Source organism: Balaenoptera physalus (assembly GCF_965194825.1).
Source record: "Balaenoptera physalus genome assembly, chromosome: 3".
Lineage (NCBI taxonomy): Eukaryota > Metazoa > Chordata > Mammalia > Artiodactyla > Balaenopteridae > Balaenoptera > Balaenoptera physalus.
Window position 1 is genome coordinate 96,324,002 of NC_138890.1, and position 8,776 is coordinate 96,332,777.

Consider the following 8,776-nt stretch of genomic DNA (forward strand, 5'->3'; position numbering starts at 1 on the left):
ATCACAAAAATAATGCTTAAAATAAATACAATGTATGTCATCATTATTCCCACATGGACTTCAACCATAACCAATGACATGAAAAATCATCGTTGTCATTCAACTACAATGACCAACACCCGAAAAACCCACCCGCTAATAAAAATTCTCAACAACACATTTATTGACTTTTCCACCCCATCAAATATCTTATCATGATGAAACTTTGGCTCCCTGCTAGGCATCTGCCTACTCCTACAAATCCTAACAGGCCTATTCTCGGCAATACACTACACACCAGACACAACTGCCTTCTCATCAGTAACACACATCTACCGGGACGTCAACTATGGCTGAATCATCCGGTACATACATGCAAACAGAGGTTCCATGTTTTTTATTTGCCTTTATGCCCACATAGGATGTGGCTTGTACTATGGATCCTACGCCTTTCAGGAAACATGAAACATTGGAATTATCCTGCAACTTACAGTCATAGCTACCGCATTTATAGGCTATGTCCTACCCTGAGGACAGATATCATTCTGAGGTGCAACTGTTATCACAAACCTACTCTCAGCAATCCCATATATCGGCACCACCCTTGTCGAATGAATCTGAGGTGAGTTTTCCATAAATAAAGCAACACTAACACGATTCTTTGCCTTCCACTTCATTCTCCCTTTCATCGTCACAGCACTAGCGGCCATCCACCTATTATTCCTCCACGAAACAGGATCTAACAACCCCACAGGAATTCCATCCGATACAGACAAAATCCCATTCCACCCCTATTATACAGTTAAAGACATTTTGGGCACTTTACTATTAATCTTAGCCTTGTTGGTACTAGCCCTATTCTCACCCGACCTGTTAGGAGATCCCGACAACTACACCTCAGCAAACCCACTCAGCATGCCATCACACATCAAACCAGAATGATACTTTCTATTCACATATGCAATCCTATGATCAATCCCCAACAAACTAGAGGAGTCTTAGCTCTGCCACTCTCAATCCTAATCCTGGCATTCATTCCAATACTCCATACATCTAAACAATGAAGCATAATATTTCGACCCTTCAGTCAATTCTTGTTCTGAGTACTAGTGGCAGACTTACTGACACTAACATGAATCGGAAGACAGCCTGTGGAGTACCCGTATATGGCTGTCGGACAGCTTGCATCTATCTTATACTTTCTTTTAATTCTAGTATTAATACCGATAATTAGTCTCATTGAAAACAAGCTTCTGAAATGAAGAGTCTTTGTAGTATAACGCAATACCCCAGTCTTGTAAACCGGAAAAGGAGAACAGCACATCTCCCCAAGACTCAAGGAAGAAGTACTATGCTTCACTGCCAGCACCCAAGGCTGAAATTCTATATAAACTATTCCCTGAAAAAAGATATATTTTAAGACATTCACAAAACTACAGTGCTATGTCAGTACTAAAAATAATTTATTTTACTGCATACATGCTATGTAAGTCGTGCATGCTTGTACTGCCACATAATCAAAATAGCGTCTCTCGTGTATATGTACATGTACATTGTCTGTAGAATTGTGCATTAAGTTGTTTGCACCATGAATAATAAGCATGTATAGTCTATTATTAATAGTACATAGTACATAGTTATTATTGATCATACATAGTACATTAAATTAAATCAATTCAAGCCAACATGTCCTATAATCCCATCCATTAGATCACGAACTTAATCACCATGCCGCATGAAACCAGCATCCCGCTCGGCAGGGATCCCTATTCTCGCTCCGGGCCCATGAACCGTGGGGGTTTCTATTAGTGAACTTTATCAGACATCTGGTTCTTACTTCAGGGCCATCCCACTTAAAATCGCCCACTCGTTCCCCTTAAATAAGACATCTCGATGGACTAATGACTAATCAGCCCATGCTCACACATAACAGTGTTTTCATACATTTGGTATTTTTTTACTTTTGGGGGGATATTTCTTGGACTCAGCTATGATCTTAAAAGGTCTTAACACAGTCAAGCAAATTGTAGCTGGTCTTGTATGTATTTGCTATCTGACTAGCACAACCAACGTGTGCAGTTAAATTAATAGTTACAGGACATAATACTTTACTATTCGCCCCCAGATTTGAATAATTGTATATTATAACGAATTAAGCCTCAACCCCCCCATATCATACCAATAAACTACTTAGATATTCACCACCCATATAGACAGACTCCCCCCTAGATTCACCAATCATCCTATCAAAAATCTAATACTAAATCTGACATAAGCCACATAATATAAACATACAAACATCACCTACGTACAGCAAGTTAATGTAGCTTAAACACCTCATAAAGCAAGACACTGAAAATGTCTAGATGTGCCTCCTAGCCCCATAAACATAAAGGTTTGGTCCCAGCCTTTCTATTAGTTTTTAATAGAATTACACATGCAAATATCCACATCTCAGTGAGAGTGCCCTCTAGATCACTAAGATTAAAAGGAACAGGTATCAAGCACGCCACACCAGCAGCTCACAACACCTTGCTTAGCCACACCCCCACGGGAGACAGCAGTGATAAAAATTAAGCCATGAACGAAAGTTTGACTAAGCCATATTAATTAGGGTTGGTAAACTTCGTGCCAGCCACCACGGTCATACGATTATTGACCCAAGCTAGTAGAACTACGGCATAAAGCATGTTAAAGAGCCACACAAGATAAAGTTAAACCTTAATTAAGCTGTAGAAAGCCATACTTAAAACTAAAATAAACTACGAAAGTGACTTCAATATAATCTGATCACACAATAGCTAAGACCCAAACTGGGATTAGATACCCCACTATGCTTAGCCCTAAACCCAAATAACCATAAAAACTAGATTATTCACCAGAGTACTACTAGCAACAGCCTAAAACTCAAAGGAATTGGTGGTGCTTCACACCCCTCTAGAGGAGCCTGTTCTATAACCGATAAACCACGATTAACCTCACCAACCCTTGCTACTCCAGTCTATATACCGCCATCTTCAGCAAACCCTAAAAAGGAGCAAAAGTAAGCATAACTATAATACATAAAAACGTTAGGTCAAGGTGTAACCTATGGGATGGGAAGAAATGGGCTACATTTTCTATACCAAGAACACCCTTTATATTCACATGAAAGTTTTTATGAAACCTAAAAATCAAAGGAGGATTTAGTAGTAAATTAAGAATAGAGCCCTTAATTGAATAAGGCCATGAAGCACGCACACACTGCCCATCACCCTCCTCAAATGCCATAACAAAGCCCCAGTCCATCAACACATGCTAGACAATTATATGAGAGGAGACAAGTAGTAACAAGGTAAGCACACTGGAAAGTGTGCTTGGATAAAACAAGATATAGCTTAAATAAAGCACCTAGTTTACACCTAGAGGATTTCATAAGCTATGTATGTCTTTAACCAAATCTAGCCCACACCTTTCCCACCATTACTAGCACAATCCAATCAAATAAAACATTCAGCAGACATCTAAAGTATAGGAGATAGAAATTTAAACACTGATGGCGCTATAGCAAAAGTACCATAAGGGAATGATGAAAGAAAAATTAAAAGTAATTAAAAGCAAAGTTTACCCCTTGTACCTTTTGCATAATGACTTAACTAGTAACAATTTAACAAAGAGAACTTAAGGTAAACTACCCGAAACCAGGTGAACTACTTATGAACAGTTACTAGAATGAACTCATCTATATGGCAAAATAGAAGATATATAAGTAGAGGTGAAAAGCCTAACGAGCCTGGTGATAGCTGGTTGTCCAGGAAAATAATTTTACTTCAACGTTAAATAATACTAAAAACCATAATAAGCCTCAACGTATATTTAGATGTTAGTCTAAAAAGGTACAGCTTTTTACAAATGGATACAACCCTGACTAGAGAGTAAAAACAAACATTACCATAGTTGGCATAAAAGCAGCCACCAATTAAGAAAGCGTTCAAGCTCGACAACAAAACAACATTTTAATTCCAATATTAAGTAAATCAACTCCTAGCCTAATTACTGGACTAATCTATAAGACTATAGAAGCAATACTGTTAACATGAGTAATAAATATTTCTCCTTGCACAAGCTTACATCAGCAACTAATAATATACTGATAATTAACAGCAAATAAATATAATCCAACACTAAATTATTTATTAAAAACACTGTTAACCCAACACAGGCGTGCACCCAAGGAAAGATTTAAAAAAGTAAAAGGAACTCAGCAAACACAAACCCCGTCCTGTTTACCAAAAACATCACCTCTAGCATCACCAGTATTAGAGGCACCGCCTGCCCGGTGACAATCGTTAAATGGCCGCGGTATCCTGACCATGCAAAGGTAGCATAATCATTTGTTCTCTAAATAAGGACTTGTATGAATGGCCACACGAGGGTTTTACTGTCTTACTTTTAATCAGTGAAATTGACCTCCCCGTGAAAAGGCGGGGATAACAAAATAAGACGAGAAGACCCTATGGAGCTTCAATTAATCAACCCAAAAATCACAATCTTGAACCACCAAGGAATAACAAAATTTTACATAGGTTGACAGTTTCGGTTGGGGTGACCTCGGAGCACAGAAAACCCTCCGAATGATTAAAGCCTAGACCTGCTAGCCAAAGCATAGTATCACTTATTGATCCAAAAAATTGATCAACGGAAGAAGTTACCCTAGGGATAACAGCGCAATCCTATTCTAGAGTCCATATCGACAATAGGGTTTACGACCTCGATGTTGGATAAGGACGTCCTAATGGTGTAACTGCTATTAAGTGTTCGTTTGTTCAATGATTAAAGTCCTACGTGATCTGAGTTCAGACTGGAGGAATCCAGGTTGGTTTCTATCTATTATGCATTTCTCCCAGTACGAAAGGACAAGAGAAATAAGGCCCAGTTTAAATAAGCGCCTTTAATGCAATTAATGATCTAATCTCAACTTAATAAGCGAGCACAAACTAATCTACCCGAGACCAGGGTTTTGTTGGGGTGGCAGAGACCGGCAATTGCATAAAACTTAAACCTTTATACTCAGAGTTTCAAACCCTCTCCCCAACAAAATGTTTATAATTAACATTTTAATGCTCATCCTCCCTATCCTCTTAGCCGTAGCATTCCTGACACTAGTAGAACGTAAAATCTTAGGCTACATACAACTCCGAAAGGACCAAACATTGTAGGCCCTCATGGTCTGCTCCAACCCTTTGCTGATGCAATCAAGCTGTTCACTAAGGAACCCCTGTGACCAGCCACATCCTCCACCACTATATTCATCATTGCACCTACCCTAGCCTTGACCCTAGCCCATGGTCACAGACTGGAGTTGTCCTGCCGCCACTTCAGGAAAAGGGCTTGTGTATGGTAACAAGACTTCTTCAAGGTTTGGTGTGGAGATTACTGATGAAGATGTTGAGTTGCTACTTCACAGAATCCACCCTGATGAAGATGGAAATGTCAGATACCTCCAATTCACGGCCATGTTTGATTCGTGGTGAGGTTATTTAAGGGATGATCTCAGAAAAAAGTTTCAAGAATTTGATCCCTCTCACACAAGATTTATCAGCAAGGCAGATTTTAAGGTGATTTGGACTGGGCTGTGCAACAACCTGAATGAATGTGAGTGTGGAATGCCTGGAAGGAGATGTGATACTAAAGGAGATGGAAGAGCTGTTGGAACTTTGACGTGTACTGACTCATCTAATGTTCACCACAGTCCTTTGAGGTGTCCCCCTGGCTAGCAAGCTCTATCTAGAATGCCGCTTCCCTGCACTGACTTTTCAGAATAAAGAGCAGCAGGGGAAGCCGGATCCCACAATGGCAGCAGCAGGGTTTGTGGCAAGAATCATGGCTTGCAGGCCGCCCCAGGTGGTTTTGTCTTCCTGCAGCTTATAGGCCCTCAGACTTCGGAGCTGTTTCAAGCACACAACCTTGAGAGAGTAAGGTGTTCTTGAGACCATCGGTACCGAATCCGTGACTGAACCCAGTGACGACCTCTATGAAAATGTTTAAGATTCTGGGAGCACATCCAGAGACCTACTCTTTTAGCCACCAGCTGCTGGAGACAGCCTCCTAGACAAATTACTACCAAGTCAGCCAGTTCTAGCTGAACAGCTATTATAGACCCTCATAATCTGACTTCATAACGGAGACTGCCACATTCACTGCTGTGCAACTGACAGGGTCTTGGTGCTCTGGCCGGGTGTCAAGCCTGAACCTCTGAGGTGGGAGAGCCGAGATCAGAGCATAGGTCCATCAGAACATCCCAGCTCCCCATAATACCAATCGGGGAGAGCTCTCCCAGAGATCTCCTTCTCAACACTAAGACCCAGCTCCACTCAATGAGCAGCAAGCTCCAGTGCTGGATGCCCCATGCCAAACAACTAGCAAGACAGGAAGACAACCCCACCCATTAGCAGAAAGGCTGCCTAAAATCATAAGTTCACAGACACCCCAAAACACACCACTGGACATGGTCCTGCCCACCAGAAAGACAAGATCCAGCCTCATCCACCAGAAAAGAGGCACCAGTCCCCTCTACCAGGAAGCCTATACAACCCACTGAACCAACCATACCTGCTGGCGGCAGACACGAAAAACAACGGGAACTATGAACCTACAGCCTGCGAAAAAGAGACCCCAAACACAGTAAGTTAAGAAAAATGGGAAGACAGAGAAATACACAGCAGATGAAGGAGCAAGGTAAAAACCCACCAGACCAAACAAATGAAGAGGAAATAGGCAGTCTACCTGAAAAAGAACTCAGAGTAATGATAGTAAAGTTGATCCAAAATCTTGGAAATAGAATGGAGAAAATACAAGAAACGTTTAACAAGGACCTAGAAGAACTAAAGAGCAAACAAACAATGATGAACAACAGAATAAATGAAATTAAAAATTCTCTAGAAGGAATCAGTAGCAGAATAACTGAAGCAGAGGAACGGGTAAATGACCTGGAAGATAAAATAGTGGAAATAACTACCACAGAGCAGAATAAAGAAAAAAGAAGAGAATCAAGGACCGTCTCAGAGACCTCTGGGACAATATTAAATGCACCAACATTCAAATTATAGAGGTCCCAGAAAAAGAAGAGAAAAAGAAAGGGACTGAGAAAATATTTGAAGAGATTATAGTTGAAAACTTCCCTAATATGGGAAAGGAAATAATCAAGTCCGGGAAACGCAGAGGGTCCCATACGGGATAAATCCAAGGAGAAACATGCCAAGACACATATTAATCAAACTATCAAAAATTAAATACAAGGAAAAAATATTGAAAGCAGCAAGGGAAAAGCAACAAATAACATACAAGGGAATCCCCATAAGGTTAACAGCTGATATTTCAGCAGAAACTCTGCAAGCCAGAAGGGAGTGACAGGACATATTTAAAGTGATGAAAGAGAAAAACCTACAACCAAGATTACTCTACCCAGCAAGAATCTCATTCAGATTCGACAGAGAAGTTAAAACCTTTACAGGCAAGCAAAAGGTAAGAGAATTCAGCACCATCAAACCAGCTTTACAACAAATGCTAAAGGAACTTCTCTAGGCAGGAAACACAAGAGAAGGAAAAGACCTACAATAACAAACCCAAAACAATTAAGAAAATGGTAATACGAACATACATATTGATAGTTACCTTAAATGTAAATGGATTAAATGCTCCAACCAAAAGACATAGACTGGCTGAATGGATACGAAAACAAGCCCCGTATACATGCTGTCTACAAGAGACCCACTTCAGACCTAGGGACACATACAGCCTGAAAGTGAGGCAATGGAAAAAGATATTCCATGCAAATGGAAATCAAAAGAAAGTTGGAGTAGCAATTCTCATATCAGACAAAATAGACTTTAAAATAAACACTATTACAACAGGCAAAGAAGGACACTACATAATGATCAAGGGATCAATCCAAGAAGAAGATATAACAATTGTAAATATTTATGCACCCAACAGAGGAGCACCTCAATACATAAGGCAAATGCCAACAGCAATAAAAGAGGAAATCGACAGTAACACAGTCATAGTAGGGGACATTAACACCCCACTTTCACCAATGGACAGATCATCCAAAATGAAAATAAATAAGGAAACACAAGCTTTAAATGATACATTAACCAAGATGGACTTAACTGATATTTATTGGACATTCCATCCAAAAACAACAGAATACACTTTCTTCTCAAGTGCTTATGGAACATTCTGCAGGACAGATCTTATCTTGGGTCACAAATCAAGCCTTAGTAAATTTAAGAAAATTGAAATTGTGTCAAGTACCTTCTCTGACCACAATGCTATGAGACTAGATATCAATTACAGGAAAAAATCTGTAAAAAATACAAACACATGGAGGCTAAACCATATGCTACTAAATAACCAAGAGGTCACTGAAGAAATCAAAGAGGAAATCAAAAAATACCTAGAAACAAATGACAATGAAAACACTATGGCCCAAAACCTATGGGATGCACCAAAAGCAGTTCTAAGATGGAAGTTTATAGCAATACAATCCTACCTCAAGAAACAAGAAACATCTCAAATAAACAATCTAACCTTACACCTAAAGCAAGTAGAGAAAGAAGAACAAAAAAAACCCAAAGTTAGCAGAAGGAAATAAATCATAAAGGTCAAATCAGAAAACAATGAAAAAGAAATGAAACAATAGCAAACATCAATAAAACTAAAAGCTGATTCTTTGGGAAGATAAACAAGATTGATAAACCATTAGCTAGACTCTTCAAGAAAAAAAGGGAGAAGACTCAAATCAACAGAATTAGAA